At 44.3% G+C, this 27057-nt stretch overlaps 1 protein-coding gene and 1 pseudogene across 3 annotated transcripts in view; both read left to right on the top strand.

Moving 5' to 3' along the window:
- GMDS (GDP-mannose 4,6-dehydratase) overlaps nt 1-27057 on the top strand; it is an 806940-nt gene that overhangs the window by 307446 nt on the left and 472437 nt on the right. The gene's annotated exons all lie outside the window — the stretch shown is intronic.
- On the top strand, nt 2321-2730 carry LOC114006831 (translation machinery-associated protein 7 pseudogene; annotated as a pseudogene).

Genomic DNA, 27057 nt, shown 5'->3' on the forward strand with positions numbered 1-27057 from the left:
TGTTAACCTATATCAGTACTCCAAAATATTTATTACATGAGTGAATAACTAAATCTTTTGTTTTAGAAGATGGTAGAATAAAGAAAGTATGATTCTAGAACTCTGGTCTGCCTTCAAGACTTTTTTATTTTTTGAGAGATTTTCACTGTTGGGCGCGTGCGCTCGCCAGACAGACAGAGAGAGACATAGAGACAGAAAGCGAGAAATCACCCCCCAGGGGGGATGGTCACGCCGCAATCCCTTCTCCTCCATTCTCCTCTCGGGATCTTGGGCACACACACACACGCGCCCGGCGTGAGTTTTAGGCACCCGGGTCCAGGACACGAACCGCGGTCGACTATGTGGGAATCCAGCGACATAGCCATTACGCTAACTGCTGGTTCCCAAGACTTTTTTTTTTTAAGAGAGATTTTTTGCTATAGAGCACATGTACTTGCCAGAGAGACAGAGACAAAAAGACAGAAAGCAAGAAATCACCCTCCAGGGGGCATGGCCATGCCGCAATCCCTTCTCAAGACTCTGTTCTCTGCTTAGGATTTTTGGTGTGCACACACATGCATCCAGTGTGAGTTTTAAGCTGCCAGCTCAAAGACTTGAACTGCGGTTTAATATGGTTTTTTTTTTTTTGGAGAGGTTTTTGCTATAGGGCGTGTGCACTCGCCAGAAAGACCGAGAGAGAGAGAGACAGAAAGCGAGAAATCACCCCCCAGGAAGGATGGCCACGCCACAATCCCTTCTCCTCCATTCTCCTCTCGGGATCTTGGGCACGCACACACACGCGCCCAGCGTGAGTTTAAGCCACCAGGTCCGGGACTCAAACCACGGTCGACTACATGGGAGTCCAGCGACATAGCCATTATACCAACTGCTGGTCCCTCCTGCCTCATGTCCTTTAATTGTTGGAAGGTGCATGTGTTCAGCAGAGAGATGGCCAAGAAGAGGAGCAGGAAATGCCCTCAATGCGGCATGGTTACACAACAATCTCTTCTCCATTTCTCCATCCTGTCAGGAGGTGGGGCATACACCCAGCAAGTTTTCCAACCTGCCAGGCCTGCGATTTCAAACGATATTGGATGCAGTTCACCTTAACGACTAGGCTTTGGGGCCAGCCCACTTCATGTCTGTGTTACTCAAAACAATGAAGGGCTTCCCACAACCACCAATAAACGTTAAGGTACCTTGGATACAGTTTGGCTCATGGTTTGCCCCCTAAAATTTCACGTTCTGGAATGTGATGTTGGAAGGCTGTAAGATCTACTTGGTGGTGACAGGATCACGGTGATTGTATTAGGAGGCAACAGTTTCATGAATAGATCAATGACGTCTTGAGAGACTTGTGAGTTCTACCTCTTATGAGTAAGTCTTAGTCCACGGGAGAGCTGGTTGTTATAAAAGAAAGAACTATCAGAAGGCTTTTCTCTTTCTACAACGCCCGCCATCCTCTGTGCTGTCAGCTATGCTACAGGCCTAGGTTTTTGGACTTCGCAGTCACCAGAATCGTGGCTTTTGATTTACATTTCCCTTATGACTAATGAAGACCAGCATCTTTTCATATGTTTATGGGTAATCTGTATATCGTTTCTGGAACAATGTCTAGACAGATGCTTTGCTCACTTTCTAATTTGACTGTCTCTTTATTTACCACTGAGTTGTAAGAGATTTTATGTATTTTAGTATATATCCCTTACCCGATGCATAATTGGCAAATGATTTCTCCCAGTCTGTGGTTTGCCTTTCACTTCTTTCATGATAGCTTTGGAAGCACAAAACTTTTAAATTCTGATGAAGTTCAGTTGATCATTTTTGTCTTTTGTTACTTGCACTTATGGTGTCATATCTAAATTGACAAATCTGAAATTATAAAGATTCATCCTGGGACCAGCAGTTAGCGTAATGGCTATGTCACTGGACTCCCACATAGTCGACTGTGGTTCGAGTCCTGGACGCGGTGGCTTAAACTCATGTTGGGTGCGTGTGCATGCGTGCCCAAGATCCCGAGAGGAGAGTGGAAGAGAAGGGATTGCGGCGTGGCCATCTCCCCCTGGGGGATGATTTCCTGTTTTCTGTCTCTCTGTCTCTCTCTGGCTGTCTGGTGAGAGCACACTCCCTATAGCAAAAACCTCTCCAAAAAAAAAAAGAAAAAAAAAGATTCATCCTTATGTTTTCTTCTCATAGGTTTATAGTTTTAGCTCCTACATTAGGTCTTCGAATTTGACAAACTGTTCTAAAACTCATATTCAATTGCGAAGGATCAAAAATAGCCAGAACAATCTTTTTAAAAAGGAAAAAAAATATGTTGTAAGACTCAGACTTCCAGAATTTTAATTTTACTATGCAAGGAACCCCAATCAAGAAAGTGCTAGACCGGGAGAGGGTCGGCAGGCGCGATGTCTGGCCGCGAAGGTGGCAAGAAGAAGTCCCTGAAACAGCCCAAGAAGCACGCCAAGGAGATGGACGAGGAGGATAAGACTTTCAAGCAGAAGCAAAAAGAAGAGCAGAAGCAGCTCGAGGAGCTAAAAGCGAAGGCGGTGGGGAAAGGCCGCCTGGCCTCAGGTGCAATTAAGAAATCTGGCAAGAAGTAAGGTGCTCCTTGTGTCTGGACCATGGCAACCACCCTGGATTCCTTTCCTATTTAAACATCTGGATTCCCCACCGTAGCAGCTACAGCTAGAATGAAGTGTTGTCTTAGAGCGTGTTGTACATTTAAGAATAAACGTTTGTTTAAAAAAATAAAATAAAATAAAATAAAATAAAAAAGAAAGTGCTAGGGACCAGCAGTTAGCGTAATGGCTATGAGGCCTCAAATAAGAATCACAGGAATTTAGTAACATATTCAGGCACTTACAATTTTCTGCTCCTAAAAATACTTACCTGAAAAGATTAAAGTATGAATATATGTGTGTGTGTGTGTGTGTGTATATATACACACACACACACACATATATATGTATATATATTAAAGTGTAAAAATGTTCGATGGAAATAGAAAAAAAGAGAGTGAGATACTCCCAACAGGGTTTCGTTACACTGTGATCCTCTCTCCCTAGCCCTCCAGCTCTTTAGGGTCCGGGGCATCCTGGTGTTCAGGCCAACCCCGAGATCCAAACCCACGGCCAGGCATGTGGTCTCCAGCCTCGCAGGACACTTGTGTTATTGCTGTGTCACAATGTTGTGAATGTTTATGTAAGCAGAAAGTACACCCGTCCTTCCCTTTCTAACACTCTTACGTCCTTTAACTACAACTGTGTACCTTGGTGTGGTGGCCTGGGGGTGTACGTCCAGGGCTCATGCCATGTGCTTTCCTATTCTGCCTTCAGCAAGCATTTCTTGAGTGATGGCTATTTATGTGTTCTAGCACCTTCATCTTGCTGGTTTTGAAAGATTGGGATACAACATGTGGTTTGCAAGCGATCTGTGTGTTTGTGTTACTTTCGCTCTGCCTGGTTTCAGGTCATGGCTTTGCAGGGCATTGTGGGGCCTCCCCAGCTCCCTGCTTCATTCTTTGCATTGCTCCTGGCTGTGTCTGATGGCGCCATCTAGGTGTGCACACCTCGCGTTCCACGACCCTCATCCCACCCTGCGGTGTCTGTATTCTTGATTTTCCGGATGTCACCCGTGCTCCTCTTCCACAACTGGGTGCCCACGGCTTGCTTTTCACCCTCTTTTTTGTCATCTTTAATGCAGGTAGAGCATTTATAGTATAATTTATGTTATAAATTTTATACCATCCATGGGACCAGCAGTTAGTGTAATGGCTATGTCGCTGGATTCCCATGTAGTCGACCGTGGTTCGCGTCCCGGACCCGGTGGCTTAAAACTCTGGGCACGTGTGCGTGCGTGCCCAAGATCCCGAGAGGAGAATGGAGGAGAAGGGATTGCGGTGTGGCCATTCCCCCTGGGGGGTGATTTCTCGCTTTCCGTCTCTCTGTCTCTTTCTGTCTATCAGGCGAGCGCATACGCCCTATAGCGAAAAAAAAAAAAAAAAAAAAAAACTCTCCAAAAGAAAAAAGAATGAAAAAATTTTTATACCATCCAGAGAAATGGGAAACCAGAGCCAGGCCTCCAGCACTCTGCAGTGGATACCCTTACCTTCTTGTGCACCCTCTTCCCTCCTTCCCTTCCCACCTTGTCTTCCTTTTCCACGTTTGAAGATTTATCTACAACTTCTCCAAATTAAATTACATTGTCTAATTCTACTTGAATTTTTTATTTTTCCCCCCACTGGACATATTTGTAAGCTACTATGTTACTTTGTGTTCCTGGCTGCTACTTAGCAGGCCTTTTTTCTGTAGTCTGCATTTTTTAGTTGTATAAAGATCTTTTTCCTGATTAATACCCTGTCCTTGAATGACATTTTATTTGATGCCAGTATTACCCTTTTACTTTTTTTTTTTTTTTGGAGAGATTTTCACTGTAGGGCGCGTGCGCTCGCCAGACAGACAGAGAGAGACATAGAGACAGAAAGCAAGAAATCACCCCCCAGGGGGGATGGTCACGCCGCAATCCCTTCTCCTCCATTCTCCTCTCGGGATCTTGGGCACGCACGCACACGCACCCGGCCTGAGTTTTAAGCCACCGGGTCTGGGACATGAACCGCGGTCGACTACGTGGGAGTCCAGCGACATAGCCACTACGCTAACTGCTGGTTCCCCCCTTTTACTTTATTTTCATCAGCATTTCTTGATTCCTTTGTGTCCATCTTTCTATTTCATGGTTTCGGGCATGTATCTTGAAAATAGTCTAACTGGTTTCTTTTTAATAATCCACAAACTTTTTATAAGTTGTTTTTTACTTGTCAGAGGATTCTTATGCTTGCTGGAGAGAAACAGAAAAACAGGAAGCACCCTCTGTGGGGAAGGGTCACACCACAGCCCCGTCTCCTTTTTCTTCTTTCAGAATATCGGGTGTGCACACACGTACTCTGCATGTTTCTCAAGACATTGAGTCTGGAACTTGAACCACTTGGTCATGTGGGATCTAGCCACCCCAGCCACCGTGCCATGGGCTGGCCCTTAGCTTTTTTTTTGGAGAAATTTTCACTATAGGGCGCATGCACTCGCCAGATAGCGAGAGACATAGAGACAGAAAGTGAGAAATCACCCCCCAGGGGGGATGGCCACGCCGCAATCCCTTCTCCTCCATTCTCCTCTCGGGATCTTGGGCACACACACGCACACGCGCCCGGCGTGAGTTTTAAGCCACCGGGTCCGGGATGCGAACCGTGGTCGACTACGTGGGAGTCCAGCGACATAGCCATCACGCTAACTGCTGATTCCTGGCCCTTAGCTTTTCTATCTTAGTAAAAGAATTTGAGGCATTTCCACCTATTTGGATTATTATTTGTGCTAATTTCTGTCATTGCACTTTTATTTTTTTTTTTTTAATTTAGGTTCTCTTTTTATGTCCTTTTTTTTTTTCTTGTTTCTTATGTCTCTTACTGATCTAATTTTCTTTCCACTGTATTCTACCTCCAGTTTTGGAGAGCTACGTTCTAGCTGTATATCATTGGTTATTTCTCATAAGCGTATTTTAACCTGTGGGAATTTAACACTCCCTTCATCCCACTGTACCCTTGTCAAGGACAGAAAAAATCTTGTGCATGCTTTTGCTTACCTGCCATCGTCTGCTTGAATCCTCGATTTTTCTTTTCTTTTTGAATCCTAGATTTGGAAGAAATAATTTATATTGTAAATGCTAGGATGCTAGATCACATTTTATTTTTGCAGTTCATATGCCTTTTCTTCTTTAATATCCAAGCAATGCCAGTTAATTCCACAGCTGCCTTATTCAACAGGGTTCAGGCTAATTATCATTTTTTAATATCCTTCTTGTTTACCGCTCATAGTGTGATTTATTTATTGTTACGTGTTTTCTTGGGGGGGAAGTGATGAAGTACTTCCCAAGTAATGTGGGGTTTTTTTTGTTTTGTTTTGTTTTTGAGAGGTTTTCGCTATAGGGCGCGTGCGCTCGCCAGACAGACAGAGAGAGACAATAGAGACAGAAAGCGAGAAATCACCTCCCAGGGGGGATGGCCACGCCGCAATCCCTTCTCCATTCTCCTCTCGGGATCTTGGGCACACACGCACACGCATCCAGCGTGAGTTCTAAGCCACCGGGTCCGGGACGTGAACCGCGGTCGACTATGTGGGAGTCCAGTGACATAGCCATTACGCTAACTGCTGGTTCACCCCCCAAGTAATGTTTTGCATTGATGACATAACTTCCAAGACTTCTTAAAAAGTTATTTTTCTTTAGTTTCACGCTTAATGTTATATTTTATTTCAGCTCTGAGGTCATAACCCCTCCATTCAGATTTGTGGAATTATTGCTCTACTTTCTTTGAATTTAGAATCCTCTCTCCCACCTTGCCCTTCTCCCTTCTCCTTAGACCCCTTTCTTTTCCTTCCTTTTCTTTTCTTTCTTTCTGATGAGATTTTTTTTGGGGGGAGGGGGGCATAGGGCATGTGTACTTGCTATGGAGAAAAAGAGACAGAGAGAGATAGCGAGAAATCACCCCACAGAAGGGATGGCCATGCTGCAGTCTCTTCTCCACTCTCCTCTCAGGATTTGGGCATGCCTGTGCACCCACATGGTGTGGTTTTCAAGCCATCGTGTTCAGGGCTCAAACCGCAGTTGGCCATATGGGAATCCAGCGCCTTAACCACCATGCCACCTGCTGCCTCTTCCTTCCTTTTCTTCCCTCACCTTCCCTCCCTTCCTTATTTCCTACTGAAGAGTTTATGGTGACTTTCTTTATTTTCCTATTTAGAATTCTGCCTGGCGTTTGGGTGGCTGTGACCCGTCATGCTCTCGTCTGCTACGTGGTGGGCCTGCTAGCCTCAGGGGGGTTCCATTTCGTGACTGTCCCTTGCTTCCATCCATTCCGGTTCACAGCTGTGGTGTCACCTCGCTAAGGTATTTCTGTCTTCTTCTCTACGTTCTGGGACATTACCTTGACTTGATTTTCCTCCGTGTTCATCCGTTTCCCTAGGGTTTCTGTTGTGTAGCTTGCAAAGCAACGAGGGTTTAATTTTCTGGAGCTCTGTCTTGGTCCGTAGTTGCTCCTCCTTTTCCCTTGCTGCTTTGTCCTATTTCTGAGTTGTGATCTGTTCGAGTCTCCCTAAGGATGCTGAGGATGGGCTCTTCCCTCTGCTTGCCCAGCCCAGCTGCCTCCATATTAGCTGCCATTCTTCTCCCGTGTTTGGTGCCTCTGGAGGCCTGCTCATCTGCATCCTGGAGGTGTGAACTGCCCGTGTGGCAGTGGGCGAGCACCCCCTTGAGCAGCTGTGGAAGTCTCTTGCTGCTCTCTCCAAGGGGGCTCTGCCCACCAAACTGTTATGAGTGTGAACTCCCCAGGAGTCCACAGGCCAAAAGGTGGCCTCCCCTTCCAAATGCATCTTGTGGGAACAGGCAAGAAGGCCACTTCTCCCCTCAGAAGATAGCAGAGGGTGCCGAGTGGGACATTTTTATTTCCGCACACTGGTTGTGTCCGAAGCAAAGGTCTTAGAGCCACAACGTCTTTACATTCTTAAGAAAAACCATAACAAGCAGGACCTCATTCCTTTCTCAGAGCTTAGGAACCAGCATCAGAACCAGTTTGTATCTTCCAACACTTTCTCTTTCTCCACTTTAGACCCTTCTCTCCCTTCTGTCAGAGCAGATGGAGGAGAAGAAAGGGAGGCGTTCTGAGGCCTCATTCATCAACTTACTGGAGAGTGCTGTGGCAAACCCTTCGCCTCACCGAGAGCTGAGGGTGCAGGCCTCCAAAGACATACTTGGAGTAATCGGTGGTGCTCTGGGAAAGGGCTAGCATCTCATTCTTTGGTTGGCAGTCTGCTTCGGTAGTATGGGAAAAGCCGTTGGCTGCCCCCCCAATTCCTGTTCTCCCCCTTCCGAGTAAAGGAATTCTCAATTTTATCCGAGTATATATTCTTTCACACTAATGTTCCAGATATCCGTACATAAAGCTAAGTGTGGACACGTGACTACATTCTAAGTAACTGCTTTCAAGTAGACACAGTGTGTGCAGCTACTTGAAAGAATCCATGAATGAGAAAGGAATGGATCCCCTTCATAGGAAGATGGATGTGCTGTCGGGGATTCTGGCAGTCCTTCTGGGTCCAAGACTGGAAGTCATGTGATGTGGATAGTGGAGCCATCGATGGAAGAAAGTAAGGTCCCTGATAAGTACGGGGATTCCATACTGTCCCTCTCTGTGTACCCGTAGGGTTATGTAAGCAAAAGAGAAAATCAAACTTTAATCTCGTTTGTGCATCTGTGTTCTGGCTTTCTGATCATTCTTAACATGAAAAGCAGCCACCGTTCCTTCAGATTTCCATATCATAAGTGAGGTTTGTTTCTGGGTACACGCCTTTCCACCCCCGAACTAATATTGGGGGAAACCCGTGACCTCTTAGCTGTGGTCTCTTCAGGTAGGGTTGGGCAGGGATGCAGCCCAGTCATAGAAGACTTTGACACTGAGAGTGAACCGTGGGAAATTCCCCCTGAAACCTGTATGAAGGAACTTCTGGGTTGAAACAGGGTCTTAGCAACCATTTGTAGGCAGTGTGCATTTTGAATCGAAGCAGAAAGAATTAGGGAAATTTGGGAGGTGTTGGCAGAAACTAGCAAATTTCAGGATGGCAGCAGTTTTAGAGGAAAGGCCCCTCGTGGAACCTTTGCCCTGTGTTCTCACTTCCAGGTAACTGTCCCTTCAAGTCCTGGGAGATAAGACGTGTGTGGAAAAAAAGACTTCTTTTTATTTTTATTGTACTCTATATAAAAGACTCTTAAAGAATTTTATAAGTAGGTAAACCCTGATAGAGATTCATAAGACAGAAAAAAAATGCCGTCCGTCCTGTTTTACAGCAGGGAAAGCAGACGTGGAGGTGTGAAGTCAGTGGGAGAGACTGCTCTGGCTCCATATGCGGCCTGGCCCTGGTGCTGAGCCCCCTCCTTCTTAAAACATCACTCTGACTTGGGAACCAGCGGTTAGCATAATGGCTATGTCGTTGGACTCCCACGTAGTTGACCGCGGTTCGCGTCCCGGACCCGGTGGCTTAAAACTCACGCCAGGTGCGTGTGCGTGCGTGCCCAAGATCCCAAGAGGAGAATGGAGGAGAAGGGATTGTGGCATGGCCATCCCCCCCTGGGGGGTGATTTCCCGTTTTCTTCCCATTGACGAAACACTCCCCAAAAAAAAAAAAAAAAAAATCACTCTGACTTTAAATGTGCTTGTGTTCCTTTGCTTATTCATTAGCGTAAGGTGATGCCATAGGACACCTAGGAAGAGTCCAAGGAAGGCAGGACGTGAGTGGTGTCCCAGGACCCCAGCGGTCCCCTGCCTTTCCCGAGTGTAAGAAACCTGTGCCAGGCTGAGCCGGTGCCATGCCCTGAATGCACTTTCCCTTGCTCACGGGGAACACAGGTGTCAGGATGGTAAGCACTGCGTTCCTTCTGTACCAGCAAAAGTTCCCTGTTTCTGAACAAGATGCATTGGCTCTGTTCCTCTGCATTCATCTTTTTTATAAGCATGTACACCATGCCCAGGGCTCTTCTTAATTTTTCACAATTCATACATTCTTTCTGAAGGGTAAAATGTTCTTAAGACATCCAGAGCCCTAAAACATATTAAGAAAAACTATTTTATGTGTATTAGTGGCGTGGTGGTTAAGGGCACTGGACTCCCACTTGGTCAACCATGGTTCGAGTCCCAGACCCGGTGGGTTGCTTCCTCACTTTCTCTCTCTCTCTCATGCATGAATTCTTACTCTCACTCTGTCTCTCTCTGGTCAAATTAAAATAAATAAAGTTAAATAAAATAACTCTTTAAAAAAAGAAAAGAAAAGAAAAGAAGAGAAAAGAAAAGAAAAACACCCTCTGTGTGTATGTGCATACGTGTCCAAAATCCCAGCAGGATGGAGACAAGGAGAAGGGATTGCGACATGGCCGTGTCCCATGGGGGTGTTTTGTCCTGCTCTGTCTCTGGCTAGCATGACTCCTCTGGCACTTAAAAAAATAATAATAATATCCTCGAAGGAGAAAACTTTAACTAATAAGAAAGAAAATCTGAAGATAACTCTTTTTATACTGTGTTGATTAGTCTCTTTAGCAATTTGTACGTTTGGGGATTTAAGACTGAAGTAGTTAATAGAGAGTGTGTAAAAGCAACACGTGGAGTACACAGCATCCTAATTCCTATCTAGTCTGCGTTTGTCTGGAAAACAGGAAGGAAGTGACTTTTAACCCTGCAAATTAGGCTTTTGACGTTTCCGATTTTGCCAGTTCAAGCGTAAATATAGAAACGTTCGCCTCCAATACACTAACATGTTCGAAATGGGGATTTTACATCTTTCTTCCTGTATGGAAGCTTGTTTTGCTTCCCTGGGTAATCTTAAACACCTCCATTTCTGGTTTCATGAAGAGAATAGCACGAGCTTTGGTTAAATCTGCTTCTTCACGGCATGCTGTGGCTGTTTTCATATTTTTCTTTCTTATTTTTCTTTTGTCCTCTAAAACATAATCACTCTTTCTTTAACTTTTTTTTCATGGTACCTTTGTCCATCCTGAATAACCTTTTTTTCCTTCCCCCTTTTTTATTCAGTAAATATTTTCTGCATTTATCTTGTGCCATGCCCAGGGGGTCCAGGGACACTGCAAGGCCTGAGTCTCTAGCTTGTTGTGTGTGTGTGAGAACGGGTCACAGCAGGTCACATGCTACCACAACAGGCTGAGGTGCACAGGGAACTCCTGGCTCCAGTCGCATTGTATTGTGGGTCTGGACAGAGCATGGCACATACTCAGGGTGGCACCAAATGTTCCAAACGCTACTGTAGTCCCCCAAGTTAGACATGAATGCTTATAATCATAGCTTTGACTTAATAAGAATTATTGAATCGTATTATTTCTGCACTGTTTTAGATCGTAGGGGAGCGTTTTAGACATATAAAGAATTAGGGGCCAGCATGTGGCTTGGTAGTTAAGGTGTTGGATTCTCACAGGCCAACCATGGTTTGAGTCCCGGACCCAGCGACTTGTAAATCGCTCTAGGTGTGTGTGTGTGTGTGCGTGCGTGCGTGGGTGCGTGTGTGCGTGTGTGCGTGTGTGTATGTGTACCCAAAATCACAAGAAGAGATTGGAGGAGAAGGGATTGCACCGTGGCCATCCTCCCTGGGGCTGATTTCTCACTTCCCTCTCTCTATATCCAGTGGCACACAGGCCCTAGGGCAGAAACCTCAAAAGAAACAAAAAGATAACTGTAATAGTGATCTTTGGCCATCCAGAAAAGCAGCTCATCCATCTGATAGATCGGATGAGAAGTATAGAGTTGCAGTGAAGACATGTTATTCTCTCGATTTTTTTTTTCTTTTTGGTAAGGTTTTTGCCATAGGGCACATGCGTTCCCCAAAGAGACAGAGAGAAGGAAAGCAAGAAATCATCCCTTGGGGCGATGGCCATGCCACAATCCCTTCTCCTCCGTTCCCCTCTTGGGATTTTTTGGCACACATGCGTGTATGCCCAGTGTGATTTTTAAGCTGCCAGGTCTGGGACTTGAACTGTGGTCCACCATGAAGAAATCCAGCACCTTAACCACTATACCACCTGCTGGGCCCAGTTCTCTCCTTTTAAGTTGTATTTTTGTGTTTAATTGTATTCTGAATCAAGTAGGCTTCTGTGCATGCTACCTTCCTACTGAAATATAAGCAGACTTCTCAAGTTCCTAGGAAAATGGAATGAAAGCATGAGTTTGTTTTGGTGTAAAGAAAAATGGGAATTCATTCACACTTTTCATAACATGTACTTTCTGTGAACTTTTTGAAGACTCTTGCATGTTTCCAGTTTTCGTAGAGCTGAAATAACCATTTTGCCTCTTACATGTGTAATCTGAGAGAAACAGAGGACAGCCTGAGATTGGCAAGCAGGCTTCTCAGTGCCACAAAGCACAGTCACCTTTGAGCTCCATAAAAGCTAGTGCCCTTGGGAACCAGCAGTTAGCGTAATGGCTATGTCGCTGGATTCCCACGTAGTCGACCGCGGTTCGTGTCCCGGACCTGGTGGCTTAAAACTCACGCCGGGCGCGTGTGCGTGCGTGCCCAAGATCCCGAGAGGAGAATGGAGGAGAAGGGATTGCGGCGTGACCATCCCCCCTGGGGGGTGATTTCTTGCTTTCTGTCTCTCTGTCTCTCTCTGTCTGTCTGGCGAGCGCACGCGCCCTACAGTGAAAATCTCTCCAAAAAAAAAAAAAAAAAACGCCCGCCCTTCACACCTGTCCTTCTGCTCTCCATCCCCGTTTGTCATGGCAGGGCTCCTGGGGGTTAGCCACATCCACGCCCAATGTCCATGTGGCAGGCACGCAGCGCTGTTGTTGTGAAAAAAAAAAAAAAATAGAACAAAACAAAAGACTATATAATAAAGTCTCTTGAACACTGATGTGTTTTCTTTCTTTTTTTTTTTTTTTTTTTTTTGGAGAGTTTTTTGCTATAGGGCACGTGCACTTGCCAGACAGACAGAGAGAGACAGAGAGATAGAAAGCGAGAAATCACCCCCCAGGGGGGATGGCCATGCCGCAATCCCTTCTCCTCCACTCTCTCGGGATCTTGGGCATGGACGCACACACGCCCGACGTGAGTTTTAAGCCACCAGGTCCGGGACGCGAACCACAGTCGACTACATGGGAGTCCAGTGACATAGCCATTACACTAACTGCTGGTCCCCCTACGCTGATGTGTTTTCAGAGTGACTTCTCTTTCTCTAGTTCAAAATGTAAAAGTGGTCCTCTGTGTGAAAACTAACGTGCAAGGCGAAGCCTTTCTCCTTTGGAAATCCCAGGGTTCTCTTCTTACCCCAGGACAAACCCTGGATCTTTCTTTATTTTCTGACCTTGGCCTCTGCTGTGGTTTGGATAATGGCTTGCCCCCAAAGTTCATGTTTCGGAGCTTGGTGCAGGGAGGCGGTGAGGTCCGGTGCTCAGTAAATGGGTCATGTTTGGAGAAGGGGGACTGCATCGTGAAGGCAACACTACTGAAGAGATGAACAACGTCTCAGTGTGTTCTAGCGCTCGTGGGAAAGGGCTAGTCTCGCAAGAGCTGAGTGCTCTGGGAGAGAGCTGCCCACAGCTTGTTCTCTCTCCGCACGCCCTCACCACCTTCTGTGCGTCTCCTGATGGTGCAGTAGGTTATCCTGGAGTTGCCAGCCAGCGGAATCCCGAGTCTGGCAGGTAAACCTCTGTTCTCTTAAATCCGTCCCATTGCAGATATTTCTGTTAGGAAGGCAATGACAGACTGAGACCTCCACGTACCAGACTGGCCATTGTGATACACGGATTTGCACCTGTAACTCCCCCATCTCAGCCTCGCCCCTACTCTCTGCCCCTCTTCCCTCACACCAAGAGCAGGCTCATTTCTTAGGGCTCAGGTTCCAATCACTCAGCCCTTCCCCCTTCTTTTCTTACCCTTTTTGGTTGCGTTAGACTTCTTGAAAAGATTACATTAACCATTAGATCGTAACTCGCAGGGTTTTTCGTAAGTTCCCATGCCCCCTTGACCTTCTGCTATGCCAGTTCTGTCACATGTAATAAACTTTCATATACATTCTCCATTCCTGTGCTCAGGAATATTATGGAAAATTCCGAGCTTATGTCCCTGTCTACTCTGAATCCTTTGTGAGCCCCAGGAGGTCTCTGTCTTCTAGGGGGACCCCCCACTTCTGTCCTGTTGCCACTGCTCTGAGCTTTCCTCCTGAAGTGCAGCTTGCCTGGGTCTGCATAGGGGCTTCCTTACGTGTCTTTGTTTGTTTCTCTCCTGTATTATTTTTCCTCCCCATGCCATTTGTCTCCATCATATCCTCCCCGCAGTTAGATAACCAGTATCTATTAATAAAATATTTCGGAGTCTTTTTTCTCTTTTTAAAGTATGGTTTTATTTTGTTTTTAACCCTGGCTTTAAGCCTCTCAGGGGCTGTTCCACCTGGGAAGACCATGCTTTCTGGGAGAGATGGACAGGGAAGCCTAAGTTGGAGGCCTTTTGTGGCCCTGAGCTAGGGGCTTTCAGAGCATGACCTGGAAGCTCTTTCATCTATCCCTAACAGGGTGGAACTCTGAAGGGAAGAGATAAGGGTGAGATTGAGCTGGAGGTTGCAGTGGGGGTAGGGAGTTGCCCTTAAGGTGCATTTATTGACTCTCTCCTTTTTTTTTTTTTTTTTTTTAAGGTTTTTACCATAGGGTGAGTGCACTCGCTGGAGAGTAACAGAGACAGAGAGAAAGAGAAAGGTAGAAAGCACCCCTGTGGGGGATTATCATGCCACCCTCCTTTCTCTTGCTTTTCTTCTTTTGGGATTATGGACATATATGTATGCGTGCTTGGCATATTTTTCAGGTCCAAGACGCCAACCATATAGGATCTAGCAGCTTAACCACCACGTCACCAGCTGACCCCAGTCACCTTATTTTTAAAGAAAGTGAAGCATCAAGTTGCTGTTAAATTGCACAGAGAAATTAGGTTACCAATTCTATTCGTCCAGCTTGTGGTTATAGAATAAAGCAATGTAAAAAAGGATTCATATGGGGAGTGTGTGTGTGTGTGTGTGTGTGTGTGTGTGTGTGTGTGTGTGTGGATGTGTGCCCATGAGCCCCTGTGCATATTTGCAATGGTTTGGTTGTTTCTCTTATAGTATTATTTTTTCCCTGGTGTTAATCCCAGCTCCACACCTTATTAACTGTGACCGTAGGCAAGCTCCTTAATTGTTCTGAGCTTCAGTTTTTCCAGATGTAACGTAGATACACTAGTAGAGCCTGACGCACAGACTTGTCATGATCCTCAAATGGCGGACTGCTTGTAAAGTGCCTGGCCCCGTGCCGGGAACATGGCAGGTTTCAAGCTCTTAGTTACCATGACTTCTCCGGGAACTACTGTCCCACGCTTCCTGCGTTGCTATAATGTTTAGCTCTGCTCAGGGAGGTCTCCTTTTTTTTTTTTTTCTTTTTTTTGGAGAGGTTTTTGCCATAGGGCGCATGCCCTTGCCAGGAAGAGACAGAGAGACAGAAAGTGAGAAATCACCCCCCAGCTGGGATGCCCACGCCACAATCCTTTCTCCTCCCTTCTCCTCTCGGGACCTTGGGCACTCATGCACATGCGCCCGGCGTGAGTTTAAGCCACCGGGTCCGGGACTCAAACCGCGACTACATGGGAGTACAGGGACATAGCCATTACGCTAACTGCTGGTCTCTCCCTTTTTTAAAGGTTTATTCCTTTATCTATTTCGTGAATTAGAGAAATAGAGAGATAGCACCCCCAAAGCAGTCCTTACATTGTAATCCACCCCCCATGCCAGCCCCAGCCAGTCCTGAGTCATGGGTGCCTGTGTGAACCAGGAACCCTCCCACGCGGGTCAGTTTCACAGTGTCGCTTTTTACCGCCGCACCACCCTCCAACCCTCAAACCTCACCTTTTAAAAAATGCAACCTAGCATTCCCCATTCCCATTCCCTGCTTCATTTATTTTATTTTATTTTATTTTTATTTATTTATTTATTTATTTATTTATTTGGAGAGATTTTCACTGTAGGGCGCGTGCGCTCGCCAGACAGACAGAGAGAGACATAGAGACAGAAAACGAGAAATCACCCCCCAGGGGGGATGGTCTCGCCGCAATCCCTTCTTCTCCATTCTCCTCTCGGGATCTTGGGCACGCACGCACACGCGCCCGGCGTGAGTTTTAAGCCACCGCCGGGTCCGGGACACGAACTGAGGTGGACTACGTGGGAGTCCAGCAACATAGCCATTACGCTAACTGCTGGTTCCCCCTGCTTCATTTTTCTCCATGCCAATTAGTACCACCAGAATGATACATATTTTACCTGTTTATAGCAGCTTTTCTTCTCCTCTCACTAGAACGCAAGCGCTACAGGGCAGGGAGTTTTGCTTCCAGGCTTCACTCCTGTGCCCTGTGCCTGGAATAACATCAGGGCCTTAGGAGCTGCTCTATACATACTCATTAAATGAACAAAAAAGGATACTTAAAACGATCACATGATAATTGTGCAAATATCGTGGCTTAATACAGCAGTAGCAAAAAGTGAAAGTCAAAGAAAATGAGAGAAAATTCCAAACCAGTTTGAAAAGACAGCCACTTTTGATGTATTCTGCATGTCGAGTACGTTTTAAATGTATGTATATAAATAGAAAGGAACCAAGGAACGAGTTGAAAAAGGTTTTAAAAATTCCTTTCCCACATTGAGCCTCCGATTCTTTTTCCCTTGACACAAATAAGGAAAAAATGAATGGGCTATCTTTTTACATCTTCATACTAATGTTCTCTGGTGATTGCTCAGGTCCCTTTTCTGCCCCTTAACTTCAGAGTAGCAGTGCAGCTTCTAGCACAGCTGGGTCTGGCTTGTGTAAGCAAACCTCCGGAGCCCGGCGTGTCACTCACCATGGAGGTGCAGCCCGGCTTCAAACAGAAGAACCCTTTCTGGCTCAACTCTTGGTTTATTGTGCTTTCTCAGTGCGAAATACAGGGAACAGCTCTTAAAATATCTCCTTTGAAAAAACTGCGTTAATATGTTACCTCTTTGCTTACTCACACCCCCCCACCCCCTGTTACCTTCCTTCTCCACCCAGCCCCCTTATTCTCCAATTCTGTGTTGCTTAAAGCTAAAAAAAAAAAGTTTTGAATAATGGGTTGGAGATTATCCTGAAAGATAAATTGCTTTTACCGAATATCCCTGACAGCTCCCCAGACCATTAAATGAATAGCAATGAATGGAGAGATAAGCAAAAGGAATGGTAAGATTAACATTTTGTGACAGAGGTTTAGAGCCATCACGGTTCTTGGGGCCTTGTGATTTCATTACTCTCTCTCTCTCTCTCTCTTGTTTCATTTTCATATTGTAGTGCTCGTTTACGCAAAGACCACCTTCATGCAGAATTTTGAAGAGAAGCGAAATTCAACTATGTATTCCTGTAGCCGCACATTCTTAGGAATTTAGGACAGTGTTCTTAGGAATTTAATTCTTAATATATTCTCTGCTCTCTTTCCTGTAGTGGAAGACTTAAGTTTCACAGAGAAAGCAAAACAAACTTTTTTTTTTTTTCTCCACATTCCAGGTCATTGTGATGGTAAGTTTAGAAGTGTCATCAGGTTTTGGGACCAGCAGTTAGCATAATGGCTATGTCACTGGACTCCCCTGTAGTCAACCACGGTTTGCATCCGGACCTGGTGGCTTAAAAAACTCACGCTGGGCGCGTGTGCATGCATGCCCAAGTTCCCGAGAGGAGAATGGAGGAGAAGGGATTGTGGTGTGGCCATCCCCTCTGGGGGGTGATTTCTCCCTTTATGTCTCTCTGTCTGTCTGGCGAGTGCACACGCCCTATAGCAAACAAAACAAAACAAAACAAAACAAAACAAAAAAAACACCTCTCCAAAAATAAAAAAAAAAAAGTCTCATCAGGTTTTTTTCCTGTGCCTAACACAGTGCGGCAGGGTCTGGCACGGATGTTGGTGCAGTGTTTTCCTATTATACCTGTGTGAGGGGTCCCGGTCCCTCCTGGGTAGTAAATCTGGAAAGAACTAACAATCCTTTCACATAGGGAAAACAGGTAATAACGTCTCATTGGACTTTACAAAGCTTCCAGGAAAGGTTTTTTTTCCCTCCGTTGTTTAAGAACACAATGTCATTTATACATTACCTGTGATTCAAGACCTTGTCTAATTGTAATAAATCTTCAAGGCTAGAGATGTTTCTTTGGCTAAAATAAATGTTGAAACATGAAATTATGGGCACTCACCGCGTTTTCTAAATCTTCCATCTTTTAAACGGTCATAAATATGCCAGTGTATTTATGACTCGCTCTCCGAGTGACTTTGGGGAGGACTAACATGTTCTACTTCTAATATGGAAATACCCATTTCTCAAATACTGTTAGCACCAGGGGCAAATTCCAACTTGCCCATCTTCTTCTAAGGTAGGATTCAAGGCTAGTAAATGTCTGCAACCTCTAAGTCCTGCAGAATCTAAGTTTTGGTAGTCCAGGCTTCCTGCTTTGAAGACCAGGCATCCTTCTCTCACTCCCTGCTTTCAGTATACTTGGGTGGTTTCTGGCTGTGTCCTGAGGCTGTGCTAGATGGTGAGGGATGAAGAAAGTCACCCATCTTAACAAAATGCACCCATTCTTTTGGAGTTTATTCACACTGTGAGGTTTCTAGTTGTTGTCTTTTTTTGGGAGAGGTTTTTGCTTTAAGACGTGTGCGCTTGCCAGAAAGACAGAGAGACAAAAAGCAAGAAATCACCCTCTGGGGGGATGGCCACGCTGCAGTCCCTTCTCCTCCATTCTCCTCTCAGGATCTTGGGCACGCACGCACACACGCCCGGCATGAGTTTAAGCCACCAGGCCTGGGACTTGATCTGCAGTCGACTACATGGGAGTCCAGCGACATAGCCAGTACGCCAACTGCTGGTCCCTCTAGTTTTTTTTTGTTTGTTTTTTTTTTAAGACCCATGCCTTTCTTCAAGCTTTGTATTTTGAGTTTTTCTGAATACATCTTTTCTTTTCAGAATTTAACTTGATTCATTTTTTATATCTTTTGTCATTGTTTTGTTTTTAATTTCATATTTTTTGGCTGGTGATTTTTTTTTGTGGTCTCTTTAAAAAGCTATATTTTAAGTTATTATTAAAGAGAGCGATTTTAAAGTCATTTTCAGAATGGCTATTCTTTTCATTTCCTCTGCAGTAAGTTCTTCCTTCAATTAAATATCTTGCTGGTTTTCTTTCTTTACATTAGTATAATTTTTAAGAATTTGGTTTGTAAGCCTTTATCGAATAGGAGCCCTTACTCCACCCCCATCCTTTTCTTATATTATTGATGGCTTTGTGGTTGCCACCACCAGCTCTAGGGTCTTCTAGTCTAGATCCATTCCTATATTGGTGGCTTCGAGTTCCCATCCTCCTGTTAAATGACAAAGCCGGTGGGCATATTGGATCAAATCCTCCTGTGAAGCTTCGTCTGCTGCCATATGCATCTTCTTCTTTTTGAGAGGTTTTTGCTACTGGGCGCATGCGCTCGCCAGACAGACAGAGAGAGGGACAGAGAGACAGAAAGCGAGAAATCACCCCCCAGGGGGGATGGCTATGCCGCAATCTCTTCTCCTCCATTCTCCTATCAGGATCTTGGGCACGCATGCACACGCGCCCGGTGTGAGTTTAAGCCACCGGGTCCAGGACTCGAATCGCGATCGACTAAGTGGGAGTCCAGCGACATAGCCATTATGCTAACTGCTGGTTCCCTTTTTAAAAATTTTTCATCATTGCTATGTTTAGTTAGAGTGGCAGCAAGAGAATTATGGCCTTAAACATGGCCATGTATTTACCATGTTGACTTGAATTATTTAAGCTAAAATGTTTGAACTTGATCTGAACATTCTGGCCAGCCATTAGACTTTTAGAAGGGTGTGACCTGATTAGGTTTTACATTCTAAGAAGGGAGATTTGGTAGTATGGAGGATGGCTTGCAGAAAGAACAAAGTGACACCATGTCCTGCTGACCATAGGTTCATGAGAGATCCAAAATGCTAAGGCACAGATTCATAAAGGACATTCGAGTGACTGGGAGCAGATGTAGTGTGCTGGGCTTTGTATTCTCTGATACCTGGGCATCCTGTCCTCACCCTAGGGCCAGCCTTGTTTCCTAGTTTTACCTCTCACTGGATATTTTGAATACTGAATGTTAGTTTTCCTTGTTTCTTCTGATTCTCGAATTAGTGTTTGCTAGATACTTGTGTTGGATCATCTCTTACGTATCATCTCTTATAAAGTCTGGCAAGGATTTTAATATTTAGTGGAAAGAAACTAAAGCTTAGAGATGTGTTTTTTAGTTTTTGCTATAGGGTATATATACTCGCCTGAGAAACAGAAAGAGAGAAATCACCCCCCCTTCTCCAACTCCTCTCTGGATTTTGGTCACTCACACCCAGAGCCCGAGGGACCTGAGTTTTAAGGCCTCCAGGTCCAGGGATTTGAACCATGGTCAGCCACGTGGGAGTCCAATACCTCAACCAGCATGCCATCTGCTGGCCCCCAGATGCTGATTTCTTTACATGTAGGTTATTGGCAACATAAGAAGTAGAGCCTCTAGAGTTTTAGTTAATTGTCAGAAATACCTTCCTATGTCAGTTTCTTCTTGTTTTTTATTCATCAGTCATAAATACACAAACATCTTTTTCCTAACCCAGTGGAATTACTGTCATAGCAAATTAGTATATTTCTGGTTCAGAACTCACAGGTCCTATTTCGTAGATGTTTTTTTCTTTCTTTCTTTGCTGTTGTTGTTAAACTTCAAGTTGGATAGAGATCATTTCCCTGCTTTTACTTTGCAATTATTATTTTTTTTTCTAATTTCCTCTGTTTGCCTGCAGTGCTGTAGGTACAGGAATCTTTCTCTTCCACCCTCTCATCCTCAGGGACCCTCCTTGTCTCATATCAGTTCAGAGATCCTAAGGAAATAGACATTGACCTACATTGCAACAGAGTTAATCATGGGCAATATTCAAAAGAAAAAGTAAGACATATATCCTGTTCAGTGTGATCTGTGTTTTCCTGTAAAATCCAAATTTTGTATTGCACAGCAATTTCCATGGGAACAAAACTTGAAAACGCAGCAGTTTTTCTTTCCATTCCTGAAGTTTGTGGCCAATACCTTCTTGTACACCTTTTGTTGATGCAAAAAGATACTGCTTTAGAAAACATATTTAATATTACTAAGCATTAATACTAACAGCATTAATAGAAGTACACTGTTAATATTTTTCTCAGATATTGCAGATTCGGTTCCAGACCACCACAATCAAACAAGTCACATGAGCGTTTTTGGTTTCCCACTGCACGTAATGTTTACACTCTGCTGCAGTCTATTAAGTGTGCAATGGCATTATGTCTAAAAACTGTGTGCACTTTAGTTAAAAAATACTTTATTGCCAAAAAATGCGAATGATTATCTGAGCCTTCAACAAGTTGTAATCTTTTTGCTAGTGGAGGGTCCCGTCTTGATGTTGATGGGTGCTGACTGATCAGGGTGGAGGTTGCTGAATGTTTGACGTGGCTGTGGCAACTTCATAAAATAGGAAGTTTGCCTCATTGATTGATACTTCCTTTCATGAAAGATTTCTCTGTAGCATGTAGTGTTGTTTGATTGTATTTTACACATAGTAGAATTTCTTTCAAAATTAGAACCAGTTCTTTCAAACCATGTTGTTGATTTGTCAAGTAAGTTTATAAATATTTTAAATCTTTTTATGTCATTTCAACAGTGTTCATAGCACCTTCACCAAAAGTAGATTCCTTTTTTTTATTTTTTTATTTATTTATTTTTATTATCGTCATAATCTTCTTTATATTACATTGGATTACATATAACTTTACAGTAGATTCCATTTTAAGAAACCACTTTGTCTGCTGATTCATAAGAAGCAACTCCTCATTTAATAATGTGATACCATGAGATTGTAGCAATTCAGTCCCATCTTTAGGCCCCACTTCTTATTCTGCTTCTCTGGCTATTTCCACCACATAGGCAGTAGCTTCATTAAGACTGAAGTCTCAAATGCCTTAAAGTCATCCATGAGGGTTGGAGCCAACTTTTTCCATACTCATATTTGACCTTTTGTCATGAATCACAAATGTTCTTAATGGCATCTAGTATGGTGAGTCCTCTCTAGCAGGTTTTCAGTTGCCTTTGCCCAGATTCATCAGAGGAATCACTATCTATGGCTGCTATAGCCTTTAAAATGTATTCCTTAAATAATAATACTTGAAAGACTAAATCACTCCCTGATCCATGAGCTACAGAATGGATGTGTTAGCAGGCCAGAAAACAATATTAATCTCCTTATACATATCCATTAGAGATCTTAGCTGACTAAGCACGTTGTCAGCTAGCAGTCATATCCTGGAAGGGATATTTTTTTTCTCAACGGTAGGTCTCAACAGGGCCTTTAAAATATCCAATAACCTATGCCGTAGATAGATGAACTGTCATCACGACTTTGTTGTTTCACTCACAGAGCTCAGGCAGAGGAGATTTAACATGATTCTTAAGGGCCCTAAGAATTCTTCTACTTAAAATTACCAGCTGCATACCAGTCAGCCTGTCCTTTGAAGCTTTGAAACCAGGCATTAACTTCTCTTGTCTAAGTTTGAAAGCCCTAGACGGCATCGTCTTCCAGTAGTAGGCTGTTTATCTGCACTGAAAATCTATTTAGTGGAGCTGCCTTCACCAATGATCTTAGCTTCTACATCAGCACTTGCTGCTTCACCTTGCACTTTTATATTATGGAGATGACTTCTTTTCTCAAATTTCATGTACCGACAACCTCTGCTACATTCTAAATGTTCTTTTTCAGCTTCCTCCCTCTCTCAGCCTTCATAGAATTGAAGAGAATTAGGATCTTGCTCTGGATTAGACTTTCGTTTTAGGGAATGTTATGACTGGTTTTTCATCTAGACCACTAAAGCTTTTTTTTTTTTTTTTTTTTAATTAGCAACAAGGTGGTTTAACTTTCTTATCATTTGTATTCTCTGGAGTAGAACTTTTGGTTTCCTTCAACTATTTTAAAACAAACCAACAAACAAACGTTTTCAGCTTGACTATTTTGTACAAGAAACCTAGCTTTCAGCCTGTCTTGGCTTTCACATACCCTCCTCACTGAGTTTAATCCTTATTAGCTTTTGATTTAGAGTGGAGATATGGGAATCTTCCTCTCAGAGGCCATTGTAAGGGCTATTAATTGGCCTAATTTCAATATTGTGGTGTCTCAGCAAATAGGGATGCCTGAGGATAGTTAGAGCGTTGGAGAATGGCCCGTCAGTGGAGCAATCAGAACACACACACATTTATTCTTTAATCTCACCGTGTTCTATGGGCACAATTTGCAGTGCCCCCAAAGCACTTTCAATAACATCAAAGATCATTGATCATATATCACCATAAGAGATATAATCAAAAAATATGAACTATTGTGAGAATTACCAAAATGTAGAATAGTGAACACATGAGGTTGGAAATATCACACCTATAGTCCTGTTCAACACAGGGTGGCCCCACATCTTTAGTTCGTTAAAAAATGCAGTATCCGCAGAGTGCAGTGAAGTAAAACTCAGTTACGCAAGAGTGGCTGGACAGGCATGCCTCAGACTCCATGGGAGATTGGTTCCAGAACTTGGATGGATATCAAAATCCACAGGAGCTGGGACCAGCAGTTAGCATAATGGCTATGTTGCTGGACTCCCATGTAGTCGACCGTGGTTTGAGTCACGGACCCAGTCGCTTAAGACTCAACGCATGTGTGCCCAAGATCCCGAGAGGAGAATGGAAGAGAAGGGATTGTGGCGTGGCCATTCCCCCTGGCGGGTGATTTCTCGCTTTCTGTCTCTCTGTCTCTCTGGCTAGCGCACATGCCCTATAGCAAAAATCTCTCCAAAAAAAAAAAAAAAACTCCACAGAGGCTCAAGTCTTTATATAAAATGGCACAGTAGTTTCATATAACCTATGCATACCTTCTTGTATACTTAAATCATCTCCTGATCACATACCTAATGCAATACAAATGCCATGTAAAATGCTACACTGTAGTTTTTTTATTTGCATCATTTTTATTCATTTTATTTTTTTCTGAATATTTTCAACTGGCATTTGGTTGACTGTGGGTACAGAACACATGGGTAAGTAGGGCTGACTAATATTTTGCTGAATCATATAATTGTGTGCTTACATCAGTCTTTCCTTGTATCATTGTTGGTTGTGGAAGTGATTCCTTATTAAAACTGAGACTGAGACTTTAGAAGAAGACATCTAGAGAGGAAGGAGAAAATTGCTATCACTGTTTTCTGGGAGGGTATTTGCTCTGTTTGGCAATATTGAAATGCACTGCTTTAATTTCTTTATTTCTTCAGGAAATTCTATTGACTGCCTATCATGTGCCAGGCGTGGGGCTGGGCACACAGCGCTAACCTGGGTGGAGAGAGTCCCTGGTATTAACTTTGCCTCTAAAATTAGTGGTTTCTTTTATGCATAATTTGCTTCTAATTAGAATACCTTGTTTGGAATGGTGCAGTTGAGCACATTGTTCCTCAGATATGAGTCAGTTGAAATAGACGTTTGTTTTGTTAATTTAGTATTTAAGGAGACTAAGGAAGGTTCGCCTTCATTCAGGCCTTCTGGACCCTTACTCCTTACAGCTGGTCTAAGGTCTTTCTCTCTGCACGCCTTGCAGTTTTCCACCTTGGTGTTTGTACCCACTTCCTCCCTTAGGGCTCACAAACCAAAGAAATCGAACATTTTTAGCTTTCGTTTTATATGAGAGCTTCTCTAGTTCCTCAAACATTTTCCTTATGCTCTAAGATTTTCTGTGTTCCGGGTGACTTTCTTACTGTGTACTCCCCCAGGACTTCTCGGCCTCCCAGGAGAGCCAAGAGCCAGGGGCTTCCACAGAGGGATGCTACTTTCTGTTCTGTTTGCACTGGTCTTTGGGGGATACTACCATTTTCTATCCTTTTAGTGTCAAACCAAAGCCTGGTGTCTTCAGGAAACCCAGGATTTAGGTTTATTTTAGAACACTGAGGATGTAAGTCCCAAGCCCTTTTCGTAGCTCCATAAGATGTTACAGTTTACCGTCTCTAATGTGATTTTTTCCACTTTTCTGGGAAAACATTGAAACCTTTGGAGATTTTCATACTGTACTCCCATTCCCAGATTGGTTTTTTTTCTTTTTGTAGCAGTTTTTGCTATAGGGCTCATGTGTTCGCTAGAAAGACAGAGACAGAGAGACAGAAGGCGAGAAATCACCCCCCAGGGGCGATGGCCACACCACAATCCCTTCTCCTCCATTCTCCTCTCGAGATCTTGGGCATGCACGCACACAGGCCCGGCGTGAGTTTAAGGGTCTGGGACTCGAACCACGGTCGACTACATGGGAGTCCAGTGACATAGCCATTACGCTAACTGCTGGTCCCCATTCCCAGATTGTTTTTGAAATATTAGATAAGAAAATTCCTACACTAACTGCTGATGGGATCTACTTTTTATACTTTCTCTTTCAGCCTGTATGTTCTCCTGTTCTGATAGTTCCCGATTGTGGTGGAGTGGGAGGTGCTGGAGGCGTTCAGGAAGCTCCATCTCCTCCCAGTCGCAGAGTGGGATTACTCCTGTAAATGCACTTTGTATGATACTCCTCAAGGCCGTGAATTGTATCTATGTGTCTCCCCCATTTACACCTCTTTCCCGTGGCCTTCTTTATCCCTTAGAGACTTGCATAAAAATATCGAGGCATTGTCAATATTCACAAAGCCTCTTTACTTTCTTTTTCTTTTTTTTTTTGGAGAGATTTTCACTGTAGGGCGCGTGCGCTTGCCAGACAGACAGAGAGAGACATAGAGACAGAAAGCGAGAAATCCCCCCCCAGGGGGGATGGTCACGCCGCAATCCCTTCTCCTCCGTTCTCCTCTCGGGATCTTGGGCATGTACGCACACGTGCCCAGCATGAGTTTTAAGCCACCGGGTCCGGGACGCGAACCGCGGTCGACTACGTGGGAGTCCAGCGACATAGCCATTACGCTAACTGCTGGTTCCCAAGCCTCTTTACTTTCTACCATACCATTACCTTTATTCACCGATTTTGGGTGGCTGGGAGTGGATTGTGAAGACCCCATCGGAGGTGCCTGCTTCCTTTGTCTCTCTTTGTCTCTTCTCTCTCTGTCTCTCTTTTGTAAGAAATAAAAAAACTTAAAAAAAAAAAAAAAAAAAACTTAGGATAGGCTAAGAGTAGAGCACCTTACTCCTGTCACATTCTCATGAGTAGAAGTTTCCGTTTGTCTTGATGGCTAAAAATATGAACCAGTGGGAAAAAAATCAATTCCATTCGTTCAACAAATATTTTCCTGTCTTCCTGCGTACTGAACAGTAGGGATGAGAGGTGCAGTGCCACGGTGCCCACAGGGTGGGGAGCAGACAGACAGACAAAAGCAGAGCACATGGCTGTGGCTTGCAGCAGAGTCGTCGAGAGCACAGTGCATGGGGAGATTGTTCCCCCGTCCTTGTGATTCCCTATGAGAGCCCTCAGTCTGCTTGGCAATTTCAAAGCACTTGATGGAAACTGCATCTTAATTTACCTTGCGCATGCTTAGGTAAGAAAAGATGCCACATCTGTTTCATTCAGCTAGGTTCGGTTTGTCTGGGGGTGTCACAATGTTACGTGTGATGTTCCAAATGACAAGTGTTTTTTGTTTGTTTGGGTTTTTTTTTTTGAGAGGTTTTCGCTATAGGGCACATGCGCTTGCCAGACAGACAGAGACAGAGAGACAGAAAGTGAGAAATCCCCCAGGGGGGATGGTCACGCCGCAATCCCTTCTCCTCCATTCTCCTCTTGGGATCTTGGGCATGCACCCACACGCGCCCGGCATGAGTTCTAAGCCACCAGGTCCGGGACACGAACCACGGTCGACTACGTGGGAGTCCAGCGACATAGCCATTATGCTAACTGTTGGTTCCTGCAAATGACAAGTGTTTTTTGAACAGAGATTATAATTGTAGTAGAATAAGAAAACAAATCACACAGAATTAGATGTATAGGTATGAGAAGTAAGTTTCTTTCTTTTTTTTTGGAGTGGTTTTTGCTATAGGGCGCGTGCACTTGCCAGATAGACAGACAGAAAGTGAGAAATCCCCCCCTAGGGGGGTGGCCATGCCACAATCCCTTCTCCTCCATTCTCCTCTCAGCATCTTGGGCATGCACGCACACGTGCCCAGCATGAGTTTAAGTCACCGGATCCAGGACACGAACCGCGGTTGACTACATGGGAGTCCAGCGACATAGCCATCACGCTAACTGCTGGTCCCGAGAAGTAAGTTTCTGAGCTAGAGACCTGGGCCGAACCTAGCTGGGGCACAAGCTGGGAATGCAGTTCATGATAAGAATCTCTGTTGAAGCGATGCTGTGCTCTGCTGTGTAACATGGCTGGCTCTCCAGTTGAACCAGCTGTAGACTGGCATATACCGCCTGCTCCAGAAGCGATTC

Source organism: Tupaia chinensis, unplaced genomic scaffold (assembly GCF_000334495.1).
Source record: "Tupaia chinensis unplaced genomic scaffold, TupChi_1.0 Scaffold000090_1, whole genome shotgun sequence".
In the NCBI taxonomy this organism is placed as follows: domain Eukaryota; kingdom Metazoa; phylum Chordata; class Mammalia; order Scandentia; family Tupaiidae; genus Tupaia; species Tupaia belangeri.